The sequence below is a fragment of the Trematomus bernacchii genome, unplaced genomic scaffold (genome assembly GCF_902827165.1).
Source record: "Trematomus bernacchii unplaced genomic scaffold, fTreBer1.1, whole genome shotgun sequence".
Classification (NCBI taxonomy): domain Eukaryota; kingdom Metazoa; phylum Chordata; class Actinopteri; order Perciformes; family Nototheniidae; genus Trematomus; species Trematomus bernacchii.
Window position 1 is genome coordinate 2,980,508 of NW_022988050.1, and position 23,763 is coordinate 3,004,270.

The following is a 23,763-nucleotide window of genomic DNA, read 5'->3' on the forward strand; positions in this document are numbered from 1 at the left end:
AGCCAAAGCATGACAGATGCACACCCACACACTAACTGTGTCAACCAAAGTCAATAAAGAGCTACAACTAGAAGTCTCCCGCCAGCCCGCCCTTTAAATCAGGAGCATCAGATGAAGAAGATTAAATCCCAGGAACTATGGCAGCTTCCAAGAACGTCTTGTGTTAAAATAGCTTTCCAACAGTGTAGATAGACAGATTAAAGACCCATAGATAGACGGGTGGACAAGTGCTTCTGCTAAATATGGGTCATGTGACGCACAGCTGAGGTCACCTTCTCCTTTTCGATATCTAAACTCAAGAGGCATGAATCAGGGTGTGATCTTGTTAAGGCGCTTTGTGAGCTAAATGATATCCATGGGCAGTTCTATGGGGGGCCAACAGGGGCCAGTGCCCAACATAATACATCTATGATAAAGCCATTTATGTATGTTTTGCAGGAAAGATTGTGCTGTAACCTGGGCTTAAGTTAACAGGGATGTTTTTTCTTCAGTAATGTAATTTAATAAAATGAAGCCAAGTTACTGAAACACATTTTGTTGCTAAAAAGATTACCAATAAACATTAAGAAATAAAATAAATGGCTGCATAAATATTGTATTTACTAGCCTAGACTCCTATTAATGTTCACTATCTTGTGCCATCGTAACTCAAAAAAAGTAACTAAACTAAAATTGTAATTAAGCCATTGACACAAACTCTGTTACTAAATCAAACACCAATAATAGTATTTTATGTTTTTTTTATAATCTTGAACACTGTCTTTGTCTCCTTTGTCCCACATTAAATATGTCCCTCATTAAATAACCCAGTAAAATGATTCCAGAAACAACACTGATTTTATCCGTTGAGTTTGCAGTTGGTGACAAAACTCCAGGCGTATCTAGAAGAGCATGACACACGGGGTTTGTTTTTGAGCCACTCACTGTAGCTATTCAGCTCGGTCAATATTTGCAGGGGGCTATGGTAACAGAAAGCTCCCACACCCGCATAAACACAGTGCGCCGGACTCTCTCACTCGGCCTCACACACACACAAAAAACCAACACTGTGCCCAGAAAGTCCCACTCGGGCTCAAAGGGGGTCAGAGAGACAAAGGGCCATAGATCATCGGTGAGGACGGCGCGCGGCGGGCTCCTTGTGTCCAGGTTTTTCCAGCATTTTTCACTCTTACTGAGAAAACATGGAGGGCCGGTCCCTATTGTTTACACAGCTGGCTCCATGGAAAGGATTGCTTAATATGAAATATGATGAGAGTGGAGAGAACTGGGAAGAAAAGAGGGAAGGGAGCCAAGTGTGGGGGGGGGAGGGGAGGGGGGTAAAAGGCCTTCGCAGAGAGGGAGCTAAGTGTGCTCCGGCCTGTGGGACATAGGAAGTGAGCAATACAGATACAGGGAGAGAAACGTGCGGAGAGGAGAGGTGGCAAAAGCTCCCAGAGGAAACGATACAGTGAGGAGGAGGAGAAAGCAATATGGCAGCACTAAATCTGGAGGAGATACGTAGGAGGTCCAGGGAGACAGAGTGAGGAGCAAAGTGAGAGCAAACAGAAAAGCCCTGAGGTTTCCCGGCGGTGAGGGAGTCATGCCTCCTGCGGTCTGGGGTCTGCAGCCGTGTTATTCTTTCCCAACAGTTACACACGGCTCACCAACACCTCTGACAGCCACTTGTTTCCTCAGCTCCTTCACTTACTTCCTTAATCTGATCAAACCTATGAGGGTTAGTTTGGAATGGTACTTGGATTGTTGCCAAATAAAAACAGCACCTTAGATAATCTGTGCAGAGAACATGAGGACTTTTCATTCACGATATCAAAATAAAAAAGTAAAAAGAACCGTACGAACCAGCTATTAAAAGTCGATTATAAAGGCATTTTATTTTAAGTGTTTTCATTATTTATTTATGTGTAGATTATTGTCTTGATTACTTGATAAATAGTTATAATCCATCACAATATCCTGAAGCTCAAGATGACAAATAAAACTGCTTTTTTTGTCTAACTATTGATCATAAAACCCCAAATGCATTCGATTTATGGAGAAAAAAGAAGAAAAAATGGCTAATGTTAACATTGGAGAAGTAAAAACCAGTGAGTTTTGGAAAAATAAAAACCATAAAGCACTAAAAAAATGTAAGAGCAGCACTCACTTATGTAACTGAAGGACAATCTTTAGTGGAGGTCAGCAGAGAGTACACGGGCTTTTAACAAAACAATACACCATACAAGAGGAAGGAGCTTAGTCTGTCCAAACGCATGCATGAGCACATGCATTTGCACGTGCGTGTGTGTGTGTTTGAGTTTGAGTGTGTGTGGGAGTGGGTCCGCTCCTTCAGTCCAACCTCCTCCAACCTTGTTCCAGTTAGTGGGAGAGGGCCGGCACAAATTAAGTCCATATTTCTGAGCAGGACTCCAACAGACTCAAAACACCCCACCCGCTGACACACACACACACAGACACACACACACAGACACACACACATATACACACACACACACACACACACACACATCTACTGCTGCTGAAACATTTAAGCTGTCATATTCCGTATGCACAAACTAAGATGGTTGCATGCATCTTGATAAAGACATCACTGGCGTAAGGGAACAGAACACAGCTGGATCAAGACGATGCATCATTTCACCTCCAGCTAAAACACACTAATTGACTGTGTGTGTGTGTGTGTGTGTGTGTGTGTGTGCATGTGTGTGTTTTCCTGCCTATAAGGTTGTGTCACCTTACCTATCCAGGATATCAGGCTAACAATGTTATGTGAAGCACTTCGACGCATTTCAACACAAAAGATCCAATGATATGAGAGCGAGTGACGCACTAAAGCGCGGGGCCCCTTCCTGTTTATGCCGCCGCCGCTCGCCCACTAAAGGAAGGATCAAACAAGAACCGATCCTCACAGCGGGTCACACCTCTTTAAAAAGAGACAGTCTCAATACTCAATACCAGTATTTAGTTCAATCAAGATAAGAAAAAGTACTGGCAGAAAAAGGACAAAACCAAGGCCAAGTTATACAGTTCTTTACACATACATCTGTATGTGCTGCAGCCACAAATGTGTGTGTGTTTTTGTGTGTGTGTGTGTGTGAAGTGAAAAGCCGGTTTGACTCACCAGGCTAAATGTCAGTGTATTTCCAGAGGGCTTGTTAGTGCATTGCTTACAGAAGGATTTCATTGAATTACTTGAATGATCTATATAGTAATGCGTTTGTAACCCTGTGAATATATCTGCCTTCTCATGGTGTGTGAATGTTAGTCTCTCTGAGCAGGTGGGCCTTTTTTTTCCCTCTGTATGAATGAATTGTATAAGTAAAAGCGCTTGGAAAGACTGGAAAAGCACAGTATAAATCACTCCATTCAACATTTATCATGAAGGTACTGTAGGCAAGAAATGTATCAACACATATCAGGAGCTCTAAATACGCCAAGGACAGATATCTATGTGGCCCATTATTCCAGCATGCCTTTCACAACACCTCTGTTATTGAATTGAAGCTTCAATAGGCAACATGTTTGAGAAATAAGACATGTACAGTGGCAGTGTATCTGAAGGACGCCTTACAATATCCTTTTGAAAAGAAGTTACAGACCAGATACTGCCACACTGCTATTGTGTTTGAATACTATAGCTATCTATCCATCCTATTCACACTGTAGGCACTATTGCAAGTACGACATGTCCTTTAAGTGAAATGAGTGAATACCTTTGTATCTTGGAGGCCTAACACTGCATTTATAAGGCACTTATCATCAACACTTTGAAGGTCAGAGCTAAAGGAGTCACGACCACACTTCTCTGCCATTTGTGCGGAAATGTAACAACGGGTAAACTAGAAAAGCTCACTGCAGTACTTCAGCAGACGGGGATGTTTCTCCCTACGTATCAATACGGGATGAAACGTCCATGTCGGTTGCAGTCTGATCGTCCGCCATCCACCAGTGTGGACACATGTCAGATGACCGAATGATCGAGCGCTGCTGCCTGGCGTCTGCATTGAAAGCCCCTGAGCTAACTACGCTTCATGCTGCATGTCATTTTCCTCCTGGAGGGGAAGGGCACATTTCCATAGCTCATGACCGAGGCCATCGGCAGGGCATGAGGAGCAGAATGTGGGGCAGCGTGACGTCACTTCCACCGTGCCTGTTGGCTGTTTGTATGCGTGTGTAAATTAAACGGTATAGAGGGGACAGGAGTTAGTGGGTCAGCGTAGTTAGATGAATACTACGCGACCTCTCTAGGACACTCATGCATAAGCTTACAGTACATCGGATGCGTGTGGGATTTGTGTTGCATGACGATGCCCCAAGGTCATTTAGCAAAAAACGCAAAGCTGCCAGATTAAAAAACATACTTTAGGCACACACACACACACACACTATGTAAATGTATACATATAAATCCACGAGGCATCTGGGAGCATGCGGAAAAAAAGTCCAAATGCCAAAAAAACAACAGCTGGATACATCCTGCTTAGTAACAGCGGCCATGACCGGAAAAAGCCTATATAGCAGTATGTGTGTGTTGCATATGTTGTCTTTAATTAAGACAAGAGGAAAACAAGAGAATTTGATATAAATACAGTTAAAGATGGTGCTAAAAAAAAAGGGGATAAATAAAAAAACAGCGACATACACATGCATACACACTCTCAGGCGCATTCGTTCAACAGTGTCATGAATATTCCTGCCTCTCTTGCTTTGCCCGCTCTCCAGGAGTCATAAAACTCCCATTTAAAAATGCATGGGCTCCATAAGCTGCCAGACCTATCTATTAACGGTGTTATAGTGTAGAACCGCTATAGCTGCTGACGGCAGCCAGGGAATGTTGCTTTCCATTAGAGGAGGGAGAACGAGAGAAAAAGGGAGGGAACATGAGGTATGAGGGGAGAGACAGATTTACTCATTTTTCTTTTTCCCATGGCATCGCAATCTGATGCCTGGGCATGTTGTGGAAGAGGGGGAGGCATTGACTTCAACATGTGAGCCTGCAAGAGAATACATACATATAAATATATATATATAACTGTAACAATGGTAGTGTGTATGTATGTGTGTGTTTTGCACCTGCATGTGCGCGAGTCGTTTGCTGAGACCAAAAGTAATTGATTCGAGTGTTTCTGGGAGATTTTCCCCAGTGTCCTCAGGTGCTCAACAGATGACTATTGATTGGTTAATTGATTGATTGGCAGCCGGCCGACAGTGAGTCAACAACATCATCACTCTTCATATGGACCCAGGCACACACAGTCACACAGTCACACACAGTCAGTCACACACACACACACACACACACACACACACACACACACACACACACACACACACACACACACACACACACACACACACACACACACACACACCACACACACACACACACACACACCACACACACACACACACACACACACACACACACACACACACACACACACACACACACACCACACACACACACACACACACACACACACACACACACACACACACACACACACACTCAGTCAGTCAGTCAGTCAGTCAGTCAGTCAGTCAGTCAGTCAGTCAGTCAGTCAGTCAGTCAGTCAGTCAGTCAGTCAGTCAGTCAGTCAGTCAGTCAGTCAGTCAGTCAGTCAGTCAGTCACACACAGTCAGTCACACACACACACACACACACACACACACACACACACACACACACACACACACACACACACACACACACACACACACACACACACACACACACACACACACACACACACACACACACACACACACACACACACACACACACACACACACACACACACACACACACACACACACACACACACACACACACACACACACACACACACACACACACACCTTCTCTGCCAGTCATGCTTATCATCATTCTTTACAGCATTCAAATACTGGTAATTTGTGATTCGGCTACACTTCTGGGAAAACTTTACACCGAATTTGTGTCTTCAAATGGCCAATGATAATCTGATTTTAGAAACCTGAACCAGGCCTTTACATTTAGACCCCCCCCCCTCCCTTGTGTCGGGGGTATCTGCTCTGTTTAACTTCACTCTCTTCTTCCCTTTTCCAACTGCTTTTTTCCCTCCAGCCTTTTCCAACATAGCTGCCTGCCAATCTGCTCTAGCTTCCACGTTGGTCATTAGATATAATGCAATCATCAAGCACACTACACTGGGACACCATAGCAACTCAAAAATTAAATGTGACCATTAACCAGGAAAACAGAAAAAGGGCTGTTTTCATTTAACCGAGCAACCCTCCTCACCTTGAGCGAAACACTGAACATCAACCTGCACTTGATACGAGCATCTGCTTAATGTCTTTGAATTAAAATGTAAATGAGGTTTGGATGGTTTGGGTGATCTTCAACATGCCAGTGTGCTTCTCTTTTATTTTGTCCTCTCCCCAGCTCCACCTCCCTGTGCATGTGTAAGTCAAACATCGACTATGAAAATTAATGAGCTAGCTCCTAAAGTAGTGGTGACACTTAGGAACAAGGCTCCTGTCCCTTTAATGGACCATATAGACAATGTCGGAGGTATTTCAATTAACAGACAATGGGACGACATGCAATAATGACATATAGGGAGAGTTGAGTGGCACGTGAGAACGAGGTGGTGACGGCAGCCCTCGATCCCTTTAATGGACCATCGTAGACAATGGCAGTTAATAGGAAATGTAAAACTATGATGTGGGACCTGTCTGAAGGGGTGAGTGACACCTGGGAGAGAAGCGGTTACATCTTAATGCACTGCTGCCATCGGGATGAATCAGCTCCGTATAGGGGGGGGGGGGGGGTGGAGACCATCTGAAGGCCGCTAATAGCAGCCGCTGTCAGTCCCACATTAACCTTGAGAACAGCCAGGGGACTGTGTTAGCCCTGCTGACCTCTCTCCTACACACACACACACACACACACACACACACACACACACACACACACACACACACACACACACACACACACACACACACACACACACACACACACACACACACACACACACACACACACACACACACACACACACACACACACACACACACACACACACACACACACACACACACACACACACACACACACACACACACACACACACACACACACACACACACACACACACACACACACACACACACACACACACACACACACACACACACACACACACACACACAATGTATGACTGAAGAGTGTGTGTGTGCACGTGCACGCATGTCTATCCCTCTTCCTGTGTCTTATGAGCACCATCAGTAGGATTAAATCAGTCCATCACTGCAGCTGTAACACCATATAGGCTGTCTGAGCCGAAGTGAAATCACCTCTCCTGCTGCCCCCAGGGTTAGGGTCCATGCAGACCAATAATGGCACTCCCTAAGCTAATTTTGTGTACACAGATGTGCACAGGCGTGTACAAATGTCCTCATCAGCTCAGAATGGAACAACACCGAGCTACATTTGTGTGTAAATGTAAGTGCTACAAAATAGATATAGCAAACATCTACAAGAAATACTAATCTTTTCTACCTTATCCTAAAACAAATTTGAATTACATCATGTCTACTGTTTCATTTCACCTTATAAACAACAACAACAACATATATACTACACAATCATAAGTACATGATCTGTATATCAAATCACAAAAAGCAAGTCAAATTTGAGAATTTCATTACAGATTTAAATGGAAGATAATCTGTTCCTTTTAAAGAAATATATATACAAATAAACCTCCAGGGATTCACTATAAGATTTTACATTTCTCAAAAGGTATATTCTTTTTACAGTTTCAATTTTCTAAATAAGTTCCTCCTTTGCAACGGTCTGTACGCGGGAGTTAACAACCTCTGAATTGTCCAAATTGACCAATCAGAATCGAGCATTCAACTCAGCCGTGTAATACAGAATACAGTATGTTCACTTGGTATCAATGCTATTGGATGGTTGATGATTAAATCCATATAATGATCCGGATTGATGAATTACTACACATCTTATTTATTTAGCAGCAAACAACTATTTTCTATGTAAAGATATAGCTGAGTATTGACGTCATACCTCCTCTGTGTCGATTGTTGTTCAAGCTTCACTGTTTTTTTCATTTGGTAACCAGGGCGGTCACCCACCCTGTTAGTGTGCAAACCCGAAAACATGGACAAACAGAGCCAAAAACATAACCTTGTTGGCGGAGTTAAAAAATAAACAAGACTTACTTATGTATAAAGCACCCTGAAACAACATCCTGCCAATCCTATCTATTGGACTTTCATGCAACAAATTCATTCCTTGTAGTACAAACTATTGAAATGCCAAACAAATGTCGACCTTGGCATTTTGGAAGACACGTAGCTTTAGGGGAAGCTGGTTGTGCTTTGCTGCTTGGCCTGACTGACAACAAGGACCGTGTGCTGAGGCATGACTGGGCAGGCCGATGCCCATGTGGTTCCAGTCAACGTTCCCTGGCGCGAGGAAAGACAGAAGATAAATGAAGAGAGGCTTAGAGAAAGAGACAGGAAAACAAAGAAGCATTTTTTTATATAAATACAATTGTTGGAATGGCTCCCTGGGAGTGGAATCATGATCATATACAGCAATGACCTCATTTTTCTGCCACCCATTGCAGAGAAGCGGGAATGAGAAGGATCAAAGAAGATGGAGAGAAAGCGTTGAAATCAAGAAGCAGACATTTTCCGTCTCTGTGAAGGAGGTTTGACGTCAGAGAAGGTGTCCAACGGAGGGGATAAAGGGTTACTGTACATGCTTTCAATGGAATGGTTTTGATAACAAATGTGTGTGCTTTCTTTCTTTGTCTGTTTGCTATTCAAGGGATCTTGTTGTTCTTGTACTAGGGGTTGGCGAACAGCTGTCCATGGGAAAAATCTGGGCCAACAGCAAAATCATCTGTCAACCTGCAGTTCACAATTCTTCCTTAGATACAGAACAATGAATATAAGCCGTCTAAGAATCAATATGCCTGACACGAGCAGACACTGTTACTGGTTCTGCACGATGTCTGTCTGCATGACATATGGACAGCTCCGGGTGCTGAAATGAGGTCTAGTAAACAAAGTACTAAAATTAGCATATGTTAACTTTATTTAAATTAAATGTGGCTGTGTCTTAACCAAAACCCAAAAGCAATGAACACTTTTTATGCAAAGTCTTTCTTTCAGAAGTCCTGTTTTCATTCATTGGTGTTCGGTTTTCAAAAGTGGTATGAATAAATACATTTGAAATAACTAAATAAATTCCAAACCAACACATTTTGGGAATTAAACAATTACATTTTTTTGGTGCAAATCACTGTTGGCGAGGTTAAGCAGTTTCTCAAAATGGTAGGGCTGTGGGTAAGGTTTGGTTGTGTTCAGGTACATGGTGTGGTAACTATGACGACATTTTTAGGTCATCACTGTTGGGATAATATTTACTTGGTTTCAGGGATTGATGACGATTGTTGACTCTGTATGACACCGTTTGCTGTCCCGCCAATCCCCCCCCCCCCCCCCCCCCCCCCGACTTCCATGACTGACTTTGTGGCTTCATAACGTCATCTAACTTCCTCCTTTTCTCAACATAGTCATGATTTGACACATTTGTCACCTAAACATTACGTTTTGGGGAATTTACTGAAAGAACTAATGCATCACCCAACTTCCTCCTTTTCTCCTGATGGTCACAATTTGGATGTTGTCATTTAAACATTGTCCATTTAGGGTGTTTGTGAAACAACTAATGGCTGTTTTCATCTCTTGAACAGTAAGGTCTGCATCTCCACTCCACCTGCAAGTCTTAACATATCCCTACGGCCCATGGAGGAACCTAATTGCCAACTGCTGTATTCTATTCCCCCATCCAGCTGTCCTCACACACACTGTGTCTATGACAGTGCAAAAAGCTTTTAAAAAAGGGCTAACATTTGTGCTTGAGTGGCCAGAACATTGTGTGCAGCGCTGCTTCATCCCTGCTAACAGTCCACTCACTACTGTGCTCCTGCGACTGGACTGGAGGGATATTTTTAGAAAGCCGTTGACAATTTCCACATCCCCAAACGAGTGTAATCGTATTATGCTGGAGGTGCTAAAAGCTTTGAGTTTGGAAAGTGTGTCACAGGAGGAAACAGTCCTCAGAGCCAGAAGCTTAGAGGCAGAATGGGAGGAGTAGATAAAGAGACACAAAACATACAAACTCAGCATAATGCAGCATAAAGAGTCAGAGAAACAGGAGAGAATCATAAGGAGGTGGGTGAGAAGCCTGACAAGGAGGGATGAGATGCAAATGAAGCCCCCTGACTGGTGGACAGCATTAGCGCCGCTGTGTTGGTTGCTCAGGTTGGAGGGCCGCGATCGTTGTGACGGTGTTTGATATCGGCAGCTCTGAAGGCTCGGGCCGGCCATGGCGATGATAGATGAAAGACTGAACTTTAATCAGAATGGCGCCCGGAGCATTTTCAGGGAGGTAAACAGGTTAATCAGTCAAGCCCTGCTTCCATCCTCCCTCTCATTCTCCCATACTCTTTCCTCAGCACATGACCACTTCTGACACTGGCACGCCATTCGTCTCTTTCCCATCAGCACCTCGCCTTCCTCCCCTCATTTTTCCCCCCCAACCCTGCTTCTGCAACCAGACAAACCGCCCACCCTCCCCGCCCCTCCTCTGCTGCCCATACTATCCTGCTATCATATGTAGGGGAAGTTGAACATTAAAAAGCGCTCCGTCAGCCCATTTAATACCTCACAGCATCATCCACCATAAAACTACAAGGTGGGAGGAGAGCATTCGGCAAACAGAGGCTATTCATACGCTTTCTTGGAAGATTGCCCCTCAACTACTACCCTGCATCATGGGAGGTAGATAATCAAAATGATCATGGCGTACCTTTAAAAAAAACCTTCAAGCGTACTGTGCCGAGATCAAATCCAGTGAGGCAAAGGGAGAATGGTAGAAGGAGCAGCCAAGCATTATTCATTGTTCTTAGAGTCCCGAGGGTTTATTTATTAAAATGGCTCTGCCTCTCCAAGAAACAGCGAGGCCACTGGCCTGCATGAAAACTTGTGCAATGTGCTGAACACTGCCAAATTACTGCACGCCTGACCACCGGACATTTTAAACAAGCTGCAAAAGGAAACCGGGGAACACAGAATCCCCACGAGTTTACGGTCCAAGCCACATTTCATGTTTCCGTCATCCCTTGAAAACATACAAACCTCCCCCCCCCCTCTCTCCTCCACAAGAAAAACAAACAATCAACTCTGACAAACCACTCTGGCAAGCCGAGTGTGAACCTAACAAAGCCCTTACAGCTCCTGTGGAGAGAGGCCACATCCAATGTGAAATTACCCACACCAGCTCTTTAACCACACTGCGTTTAGGCAGTTGCCGGAGATTACATTGTGTTGTCTGGGATCCTGACCGCAGCAATCAACAAGGGCCGCCTCTCGCCAAGATAAACCTCACAGGCGGTTGCCACTCATTTAAAGGCTGTTGAGCATCAAACTGGTCGCTTCGCTGGTTTTCTCTCCAGCCTTGGTCGGAGTGCAGATGTCCAAGATATTGCAATATGACACTGGTTGTGCAATGTGAGTTATGAAACTTTAAAGGAGGCCTTTTTTGCGGGACTGTGTACACACTTTGTTGGGAACTCTACGTGCCTACCGCCAATTTTAAAAAGGTTTAAAGTGAAAAGGTTATGCTCGCCGTACAGGTTAATAGGTTGCGATCCTTGGTATCATCCAAAGATGGCCGCAATGCTGCTGCTGATGATGTCACATTCCCTTTCCCTATTGGTGTTATTATTACACCTACGCTTTTGTCATAGATACAATTCAGGATGTATGCCTTTTTAATGATGTGAGCATCCGTGCTGTAGCTTGAACTACATACACAAGCACTTCAGAGGGGGAATAATGCTAATGAAGCTATTAATGATATATCAGTGCATAACTCAATGTGGCAGCGCGAGAGGAGGAGGACGAGTTTGGCAGCATCGTCTTCTAAGTCAAATAACACACCCGGAGTAGAGAGCTGTGTGGGAGTTAAGAGAAAAGGGACTGAAAAGTGCCTGAAGACAGTCGCTCTGTTGTTGGTGAATGGGAGACTGGTAGCTGGTTTACACACAGCCACTCACAATGGGAAATACGGGACTGTATAGATGCGGCAAATACACACAATCATGTACGCACTACACACATCACAAGTGGAACTCCTCGAGAGGAAGGAATCTCTGCAAGTTTACTTATTGCATCCATTCCCAGGGTATTTTACAACAGCCTGGAAATTCAGTGTAACACAGCGTACTGACCTTTTCTATTACGACTGGATCAGTGCTGCCCCTCAACAGAGTATCTGGTGATACAATGCGGTGGTGGAAAGTAAGAAAGTACATTTGAGTACTGGAGTACAATATAATGTTGAAGCCACTAGACACTTCTACTCCACTGCAATATTCATATTAATATTTTTCACTACATTTACTATTAGTTACTTTGTAGATTCTGATATTCACACACACAACCAAAACGAAGACATTTCAAATGTGATGTTTTGATGTTGATTACACTTTTTTTTTTTACACATCCAGCTCCTCAAATGGGAAGATTGCTGCTTCTCCTTTTAAATATTTCCATTCATTTCTTTATAATTTTGAGATGTTTTCTGCACTTTTCAGACTACTTGTCTCCTAGTACATTTTACGGATCATACTTTTACTACAGTACATTCTCAATGCAGTCTTCTTACTTTAAACAGAATATGTTTACAGGCAAAATGTTACATAAGTAAACGATCTCAATACTGCTTTCACCACTGATACATTGTGTGTTTCTGTAGCTTGCACTCATTTCAAGAAGCAATTTTCTTCAAAGGAAACTGCTAAAAGTAATGCTCATATTCAAACCTCAATCAGCAACTGCAAAATAACTAAGCTAGAATTCTGCTTGGTCTAACTTTCTGAAATTAGTCACTTTCAAATAACTGAAATAATGCAGAGTTTGCTAGCTTGACACACTTTTGCTTTATTCTGAAAAGTGGCCTGGGAATCTGCACGGCCTAATAGTGCACAGCAGAAGGAGGGTGTTTCTCAATCGCGAGTATGCTTGCTTGGTAGCACATGTCTGCCGAGCATCAAAGCGAGTCAAGAATACTTCCTGGCATTCGGAAAACGAAGTGTGGAACAGGCTAGCAAGTGTGCAGGTGTGCGTCATACGAGAGGCCCCGCCTTACATTTTCCGCCACAGACTTTGGAAATTGGTCCGTGCGCAAAGCATTGTGGGGATTTTAAGACCGCGGAGCCTACTCATGTGCAGCCTCGATATTTCTCCAAACGGAGTACGCCGGGCTCGGTAGATTTCCAAGTATGCTGGAGATTGGAACAGTACTTCGGCGGCACTCGATGACGTAGCATGCTTGAAATAGTGGCTCTGAAGCAGCTTTACTCGCGATTGAGAAACACCCGGAGTCTGACAGAGAGGCAGGCCAGCTGAAAGTGATCTGATTGGATGAAGAGAAAAAGAAGGGAGAGAAAGAGAAAGAGAAACAGACAAATGGAATGGTGGAAGTGGACAGTCATCAGCTTGTCTCTCTCTGGATCTAGATGCAATTTGTCCTGACAAGCGACTTAGACGACACCTCCCGACCCATCTGCACACACACACACACAGACACACACACACACACACACACACACACACACACATAAATCTCCCGCAAGAAAAAGGAGGGCGGGAGCAAATGAGGGTGTGAGTAAAAGTAAATAACCTAGGAGATGGAGTTGAATAGGGACAGAAAGTGACTCAGGAGTGCCAGAGAAAAAAACAGTAGGAGGAAGAAAGAGGCAGCAGATGAGGGACAAATCGATTTGTAGTAAAGAGGTGAAGAGTGGTGGACATGAAGCAGGGAGACAGAGATGGAGAAAGAGCCTGAAATGGAAACAGATAAAGGAAAGAAAGAGGGGAGGACGTGAGGGACGGAGATGGAGAGAAAGACGCACCTTGTCAAAAAAGATTGAGAGCAGAGGAGAAAATGAACAGGGAAACAGTGAGAGGAATACAGCGATTGAATGAAGATAGAGAGAGAGTGAGGGAAGATGGGAGGATGCCGTATTTTCCTCCATCTCAATTTGCACAAAACTTTCATTACCACCAATTTGGGCCGGGAGCCGTAGGCTGGACCATTAGACGAGCCCGGCATCAATCAGCCTAATCTCCCTCCCAGGCCGCTAAATTACAGCGCCCAGTTGCTTATTAAAATGTGTCGCCCGTCTCCCAACACCCGGCACTGCTGGAGATTAGACAGGGGCCCCCAGACAAATCTGTTCCAGAGAAGAAGAAGAGGAGGTGGAGGAGGAGGAGGGGGGAGGGAAGGAGGTAAGGAAGGAAGTACAGGGACAGTATAGGAGGGGGAGAAAGACAAATGTGCTCGCCGAGACACAGCGGATCAGAGTGGGGGGACGATCATCTGGTTTGATTTATACACTCCTGTAGATCTGCCGTGCACACACACACACACACTCGCTGTATTTCAGCCTCACACACTCATACATCGCAATACATCCGCTTTACACCCGCCGCCACTTCCCCCCCAAATGCAGTTTTCCATTCCTGTCAACACCTCACACAAACACACACAAACACACACACACAAACACACACACACACACACACTCGTCGGTGTGGAGATTTCGATGTTAGCGACGCCACCCATTGCACACTCAATCAATCCGCAGGCAGATAAGACGCATGATGAATGGCATAATTGAAGGCGGCAGCGAGGTAATGCCGCATCGCTCTGGGTTTGGTTGGGACAGAAGAAGAGTGGCGAGCGGGTGATTAGCCTGTAGGATTTATTGTTATTGCTTGTCTTATTATAAAAAAACTACGACTGTCTGCCTCGCAAACTGTACAAGGTGTTTCAGGTCGTCTTGGACTGTTCGCTTTCTGACCTCAGAGTGAAAACTAAACATGGAGAAGCAGCGTTGATGGTCAGTGTTTTGTGTGCATGTAAAGGGTCTGCAAAGAATGAAACCCCAGAGTTTCCTCCAGAGGGAGTTTCTTTCTCCCAGACACTCCCACCCTGTCTGAAACGCCTCCATTGGACTACTTTGTTTACTTCAGGAACATAGTGACATCACTACGTACCACTCCTCGCATTTCTACTAGCAAGCGCCACTACACATTGTACGTGATAGGCTAAGGGGCGGGACATCTCCAAGCGGTTCACTAATCACAACAGAGCTGGGCAGCTAACCAATCAGAGTCGACTCTGGTTTCAGACAGAGGGTGAAAAGACGTAAACAGGCACATTTGCATTAAAAGGCCCCTTTAATACTTTCAGTTTGATTCAATAGCTACATAAATAAACTTGCCAACACTTTTAGAAAGATGAGCCAACAGCAGGGTTGCACCGATATAGATTCAGGTTGCCATGAGCTAAACATGAAGGATGCAGGGAAGAAATCTATATGCAGAAATGCTGTTCATAAAAAAAAAAAACACATTTATTCAAACCCAGGAGATTTCTTCTCTACTTTAAGAATCATTAGCACGTTTTTTTTGAGTGAGAGTGTGTAGATCCGTGGATAACGTAGGGAAGCAAGGTGATTTAACTTGAGTGCACTCAGCAGATCAAACACTTTCACGTATCAAAAGCTACCAAAGGTCCTTGACAGGAGTGAGCCATACAGTGTACTTAAGAGGCTGCTCGCTGCCTGACAACACGCCTCCGCTGTCCTTCTGCGCAGAGAGCATGTGCAGAGGGATTCTCCTCAGACTGCCCCTGCCATCTGATGACCCTGATTTGCTGCGGATTATTGTCCGTTGAGGCCTAAGCTGTCTTAATGGATCCTGACTTGTGGCACATGAAGAGATGATTTGAATTAGTGCGGCTCAGGATGTTGTTGTTTAGACGCTCATAGTCAATCTTAAAACGAGGTGGGTCTCGAGGAACCAATTATTATCAGATTAAGGTGGGAAATCAATGTTAATTGTGTTTAAGCTCCCCCTTTTTGACAAAAAGAATGTTGAACTTTAAAATGGCCAAGATTAGCTTTTAATGAATGTGTTACACCAGATAACATTACTGTAGAGTACAGTGTCTATAAATACTGTATTACAATGCAAAGGGAACATTGGTTTAATTGGGCACACTGTGTCACCAGGGCGCTTGGCAGCTGATGTTTTCCCTCCAAGTTTCTGACTTTCTCTCTCATATATTATTGTATGTAGAGTAGCTTTGGGCTGCTTTGGACTGGAGAACAAAACAACTCTTTGAAGACATTACTCTGGGGTCTGGGAAATTATGATTTCACTATTTTCTCTACCATGGGTTTGTTAATTGCAGCACTAAAAAACACTTTTCACCTCTGGGAGAAAAACAGCAAAGCTTTAAACAAAAAAACATATTTTCTAGACATGATGTGAAAATACTTTTCTGTCTAATGTTTGTATTGCGTGAAGCAAGGCATTGGTCTTTTGAAAAGAAAGCCTTTTCTGATTAGCCGACAAAGAGAAGGAACCCATTTGCACCACGCACTTCAAAACAGATGAACTGAAGACACAAAGGCGCACATCATGACGAGCACTAACCACCACACAAATCCTAAGACTCACTCACTGCACAGAGACTCAAACTGCATCTGCGATCGAAATGGTGAGAGCAACTTGGTGCAGAGCTTCTGCACAGAGCATGTCCACTGTCAACTGATACTGTATCCAGCACAGGAGCAACCACACATGTTCACAGTCAGCCAAATGTGGTCTCAGACAAAGCCCATTGAGCTGCTATAAATACCAGAGGAACATGGCAGTTGCTTTGTCTGAAAGTTTAATTAGCACAGCACCTAGAGTATTCAAAGATAGAAGGGCTGGCAGTGGCGAGGAGGCGAGAGCTTCCTGTGCTATTTTAAAAGACGATAGTTGGTGTTGTTGGTCGGGGGGGTTTGTTTTGATATATAAAACCCAGTGAATCACGTTTACTGCTGGCGCACGGGGGTGTTTGTATGATTTATGAAATGAGTTTGGGTCCAGGATCTGCTGCTGTGTGTGCAGAGTGTGTGTACCTCTGGTGCTCGCCAGCAGCCCCCCTTTGTGTTGCTGCTCAGACTGATTGAGTGGTGTTTCGTTGGGCCAACTGGGCTTCCGGCTGGTGGACGGCCCGCATCGATTGCTCGGATTCACCCTTCCTCTGGAGCACGACAGAAAAAGAAAAATAAAGAGTGGAAAATAGAGAGCAAAGAGAAAAAAGGTAAGGAAAGGAAGGAGAGGGAGGAAACAGGAAGAAGGGAACATTAGCTTAAATGAAAGTTTATTAGCTGGATCAGTCAGTCACTCGGGTGGGGTAAGCGTTTTGCCCCGAGGCCTTCAATCCTTCCTCTCTATCTATTCCCTCCCCCTCGCCCTCTATTTCTGCTGTGTGTGTGTGTGTGTGTGTGTGTGTGTGTGTGTGTGTGTGTGTGTGTGTGTGTGTGTGTGTGTGTGTGTGTGTGTGTGTGTGTGTGTGTGTGTGTGTGTTCAAGGGGAGGGGTTTGGGAGGCAGGCATGACGGGAAAACATTAGGTTGTTGGCGAGTGGCCTGTACACCAGCCAGTAATTGGCTCGGGTAATGGTCATGTCCAGACAAATGGTGTAGGCCCTAACCGTGTTACGAGCAACCGGCTGCTCTGCCTGTATTCACAGCAGAGAAGCCCCGGATACACAGTGTCTGCAGGGTGTGTGTGTGTGTGTGTGTGTTTGTGTACAAGACTCGCAAAACAAGTGATTTACTGAGACACAACTCTCTTTTTTTTCCTCTCCTCACAACCGATGTCTTATGCACGGCCGTACGCTTGATTCATGATTTGCTTGCGTCCTATGTGGGAGACTGCGCCGTGATAAGGAGGGAAAAGATGGCAGCACAAGCCCCGCTCACCTCCAGGGACTAATCGACATCTGCCAGTGTCCTCCAAACACGACATGGGGAGGGAGGGAGAAAGCAAAACTAAGTAAGAAAGAAAGAAGGAGAGAAGGAAGATGACGAGAGAGAGGAAGTAAAAGGATAACTTCAATTTTTCATCCTTCCCCCCCCCTCTGCTCTGCATCACTTCCCCTTCTGTCTGACTGCAAGCTGAGCCACTAATGTCCATTGTGTCTGGATATACTGCAACACACACACACCAACACACATGTACGGGCGTGTGTGTGCATTAGCGTATTTCCTTCTGTTAATGATATGAGAGTGAGAATGAAACGTATATGCTCATTGCTCCAACAGTAGCTTTGCAAGCTAAATAGAATGCATTCATGAATAAAGCTGAGTGTGCGTGTGTGTGTGTGCGTGCGTGCGTGCGTGTGTGTGTGTGTGTGTGTGGTGGCAGCCCCTCAGCCATCCAGCTATCATCTCCCGCCAGACAGGCCCCACCAAACCATCCCAGCTGGATAATGAGATCCATTATGATTTACGTGCCAAAAGGACAGCCAGACAGAACAAAGACATGTACACACACACACGTACAGTACACACACTGACACACACACAGTACATGTCAGTGTGTCTCATACTGTATGTGCTGATGTGTGCTGCCAGCCACTGCTTCATATTTCTGTTTTTCTTCCTATGTGTGTGTGTGTGTGTGTGTGTGTGTGTGTGTGTGTGTGTGTGTGTGTGTGTGTGTGTGTGTGTGTGTGTGTGTGTATATATATATAAGTTGCCTGTAGGGTATCCTGCAGTGGGTCCTCTTTCCATTTGCAACTCAAGACCATTTCTCTCTCCATCTTTTTCACACACACACACACACACACACACACACACACACACACACACACACACACACACACACACACACACACACACACACACACACACACACACACACACACACACACACACACACACACACACACACACACACACACACACACACACACACACACACACACACACACACACACACACACACACACACACACACACACACACACACACACACACACACACACACACACACACACACACACACACACACACACACACACACACACACACACATTCTTTTCCCACCTCTGCGTCCCACCTTAAAAAAGCGAATTCATTGAAAGAGTGAGAGAAAGTATAGAAACCTCACTCTGTAGCTACCCCCTACTTCCGCCCTGCTTTCTCTCTCTCTCTGTGTCACACTCTCAGACTCACACACACTCTGCCCCAGGGCATTGTGGGCAGAAAGTGAAAGGTGAAGATTACAACTGTGTGCTGCATCGAAAAAAGACCACACAACCTCACCCTGATTTATCAGCACCTCTGAGGCTCGAGCAAGCCAGGGATCTGTTCCAAGGTATTTGTGTCAGTGTGTGTGTGTGTTTGTGTGTGTGTGTGTTTGAGCGCTGGGATTTGTTAGTGTCAAGCCAAAGTTGCTGTCAAACACATTTTGGAAGAGGAACACACTATTGCTTCATTTCACTTTTTGGGAATGGGGCTAGGAAGGAAAGCTGAGGAAAGAAAATCAAATTTGAAAATGTGAAACACATTGTTTGAAATATGTCAAGGAAAGAAATTGGGTGTAAGTTCTTTTATGACTTTTTTCTATCCAACAAGCACAAAGATAACCAAATAAGGCATGCAGGGCTGCAACTAGGACTGTGTTGCTATTTATCGTTTCTAGGTATAAAAACATCAGACAATAGCAAATAAATTATGATTTCAAGCTAAATCCTCCAAATATGATATTGTCCAACCAACTAAAGACTTAAGTAATTTAATAAATCAGATCAAAAACTAGAAGGACACTCAGAGCGCAGACCTCAGCAGACCTCAGCAGACCTCAGTGAACTGTAATCCCGCTGACAAACAAACAAACAAACCGAACTGAAAACATAACCTCTGCTGAGGTCACCAGCAAATCCTCCAACTGGAGAAGCTATTAAGGTGATTGTCTGTAGATATATATACAACAATGATTAGAACAATGGGTGAATATATTGGGTACATCCTTGGGTGACTGTTTGTCCTTTTATCTTGCTATTTTAGTCAATAGAAGCGCAAGCGTTTCATAGTTATGTTACAGAAGTGAGAAACCCCCAAAAGCATAATTGAGCCCCTTTAATGGTCTCTGAAAAACACGTGAGAGTCCACTTGTTGGGGTGATAGTAGCTTGGTGGACATTATTATATATCATATCATTGCAAAATGTTCCATAGTTTCTATTTCCCTCCCTCTCAAAAACGTTCACACACACACATAAACACACACTACCACACACACACTACCACACACACACCAGCCCACTCTCTCTGAGAAAACAATGGCGGGATTCTCTCTGCTGTTCCTGCTTTATGAAGTATTCAAGTGAGGCCAGCTCAATTAGAGGCCTAAATGCCTAGATCCAGGCTGGGGAGGGATGAAGGGATGAACAGAGATGAAGAGAGATTAGAAGAGAAACAGAGAGAGGTACAATGAGGACACAGGCAGGGAGGAGGAGAGCCGTAATGAGACATGGGGAATGATGGACAGAAAGTAGATCCCTTTAAAAGGAAATAGGAAACGACAAGAGGGAGAATGTGTGATAAAATGCAAATAGAAAAAGAAGAAAATCAAAAATCAAGATGAAAAATGAAGACGAACAATCAAAGACAGAGAGGACAAGGACACTCTTGACCCCCTTGATCTCCCTGCTCCCACTCACACACACACAATCCTCTGTGGTATGTATTTCCATCATCAAATGTGATCAGAGCTACTGTCCGCGAGCCAACATTCACTCAACTGTGATAACCGCTGTAGGAACACACACACACACACACACACACACACACACACACACACACACACACACACACACACACACACACACACACACACACACACACACACACACACACCACACACACCACACACACACACACACACACACACACACACACACACCACACACACACACACACACACACACACACACACACACACACACACACACACACACACACACACACACACACACACACACACACACACACACACACACACACACACACACCACACACACACACACACACACACACACACACACACACACACACACACACACACACACACACACACACACACACACACACACACACACACACACACACACACAGGTAGCAGAGAAGGATCTGACATGCCCGGTTAAATTAAAAGGTCAAATAAATGAAATACTCATCAAAGTGAACGAGCCTTCAGATGATCGGAGGGCTCGGAGCTGCAGCTCTGGGGGCTTGTCTCGCAGCAAACGAGTAGCGCCTTAATCATGTATTGTTTAATTTAAGAGGATCATTCCGGTGTGATTTCTGTGGCTAATAACAACATTGTACTCACCAAGTTAATTGCCGAGAACTGGGAGCGCGGCCACATCGCAATAAAGAAGTCAGACGAGCAGAGCGTAAACACAAATATAACGTTTTAAAAAAAACTCAAGGTTAGCCAAATGTGTTTGGGAGAAAAAACAAAAAGGCAAATAGATAAATTAATGATGTCCTTCATGAACAAGCGGTACGGTTTTGGCTTCTTTACAAAAAGGCTCTGATTGCTTGTTTCTTAGCACGTCAGACTTTGTTTAGAACTTTTTCTGCATCTCTGCAACTAATTTGGTGAATACAGTGTTGACAAAACGGATTTACTTCTCATTCAAATCAGCGCAGTAATGATATTTGGCAAACCAAGGACATGTCTTTATCAGACTAAGGTTCCTTGAAGTAAACAATTACAAATGGAGCTTCAAAAATGTCCTCTTGAATCCTTGAGGAAAAATCTAATTTGACTTTTGCAATGCTTGTGTTCATTTAATACCACAGTGACGTACTTTAGCAACGCGCATTGAATGCCTTTGAGTGGGGCTTGAAACCAAAGGGTCTGTTTGTTGTATGGGTGGCCCCCGCTAAAGTTGAGCCTCTCCCCATGCGAATGTTGTCACCATTCTCTCTACATTTACAGACACATTTTTGTGGTTGCAATAAAAAATTCCCATTGATGCAGCAGACAAAGTGTCCATGTTCTCCATGGTTAGCCACTCTCAGAACTATTTTGACTTCTAAGTGGGTATGTGTGTAGTCTGTGTGGGATCTGAACCCACAACCCCACTGTTGTGGCACGTCCCACGCTCCAACCCACTCGGCAATCAGCACCGGCGTCCAAACCCAAAACACATGCCGCAACCAAAATAATCCCCTCTAATTGAGCACCAACAAAACAACACTGCGCCTCAGATCTCACTTTGACTAAATAACCTAACGTCAATATTTCTCCAACAAACCACACTCGGGTGAGACCCCCACGCCCTCTCCGCATCTCAATCCTCCTTAACAAAACAGCTCTTCACTCACTGCGGTGCCAACCCTAATCACTTCCTTCAGCACCAGGTGGTTCTCATTGACTGGGGCCCGGCTCCTCCGCTCAGCAAGACGCTCCGCCAGAGGAAATTGGCTCATGAGCTCTATCGAACGGAGCGGTGCGGACCCTCCAACGCCGGCCTTTGTTCGGGCTCTTTCAGCGGCCTGCTTTGCGGTACAGAAACCGCTGCTGGAGTTTGCACCGCACCATCCAAAGACACAATTCCAAACACCCTTTTTCTTATTACTTCCCACCATTAGCCGCCATTGTGCGGAATTAGTGGCAGTCTATGGAATAAGTGGATTCTAATCCATGCCCTCTTTTCACGGGCCTCGTCTGCTGCAGTGGCTTTCCCCCCCCCCCCCGCTAATGAAGAGGATGAAAGAGAAGTGTTAATCAAACTGAGCATCTCATCTGTGGCAATAAGGAGCAGAGGAGAGGCCTTGGAGTGACTCCCTCATGTGTGAATGTGGGCAAATGTGTGTGTAGATGGGGAAGTGAATTTCTCTTCTGTTCCTGAATCTGAGGCTTTGTAATCGTCAGTTAGAAGGAAAATAAATGAGAAAGGAATGCAGGAAATGATATGTGTGCCGGGGCCTTGTTTTCTAATTGCCTAGCCTGAGCCCATAGGGATGCATGATCCACCACGGGCCAATCCCTCTCCGCTAGCAGCCTTTTCATCCCTCCCAGGCTCCCTCGTCTTGGACCACAGCGCTAAGCAGCAGGGTCTGATTAGATTTAAATGTCAAGAGAGATAGGACAATACAGTTATCTTCCAAATTATGGCCCATTAAAAGGGCCTAAGCAGTGCGCCTCCCTCCTCAACTAACTAATCACCAACCAAATTCATCATCTCACAGACTGGGGCATCATTTGGGGAGCCGTGGTTTCCCTTTCTTCTGCCTCTCCATGCGGATCACACCATGAGCAAGGGCATCCAGGTGTGTCTGTAATGTATGATCAGTGTGTGTGCATGCTGTGTGTGTGTTGCTCCGGAGGGAGCTGGTTCTGCGCCCCAGGCCGGTGCCCCATTAAAAAGAAAGAGAGAGGGAGAGACAGTAAGTGTGTGTGTGTGTGTGAAAAGGAGGAGAGGGGCTTCTCATTTAGACAGTGGGAGTAGCAGAGTGTGTTCAACCTGCAGCCAACAGACAGACAGACAGACAGACAGACAGACAGACAGACAGGCAGGCAGACAGGCAGACAGACAGACAGGCAGGCAGGCAGACAGACAGACAGACAGACAGACAGACAGGCAGACAGACAGACAGACAGACAGACAGACAGACAGACAGGAAGACAGGAAGACAGACAGACACACACACAGACAGACAGGCAGGCAGACAGGCAGACAGAAAGACAGACAGACAGACACACACACAGACAGGCAGACAGACAGACAGACAGGCAGACAGACACAC

At 44.9% G+C, this 23,763-nt stretch overlaps 1 protein-coding gene across 1 annotated transcript in view; it reads right to left on the reverse strand.

The window, feature by feature from the left end:
- The window catches only part of raraa (retinoic acid receptor, alpha a), a 150,198-nt gene that overhangs the window by 90,293 nt on the left and 36,142 nt on the right, over positions 1-23,763 (reverse strand). Inside the window, 1 exon segment of the mRNA XM_034119297.1 lies at positions 17,070-17,194. The gene's annotated coding sequence lies outside the window, so the exon portion shown is untranslated.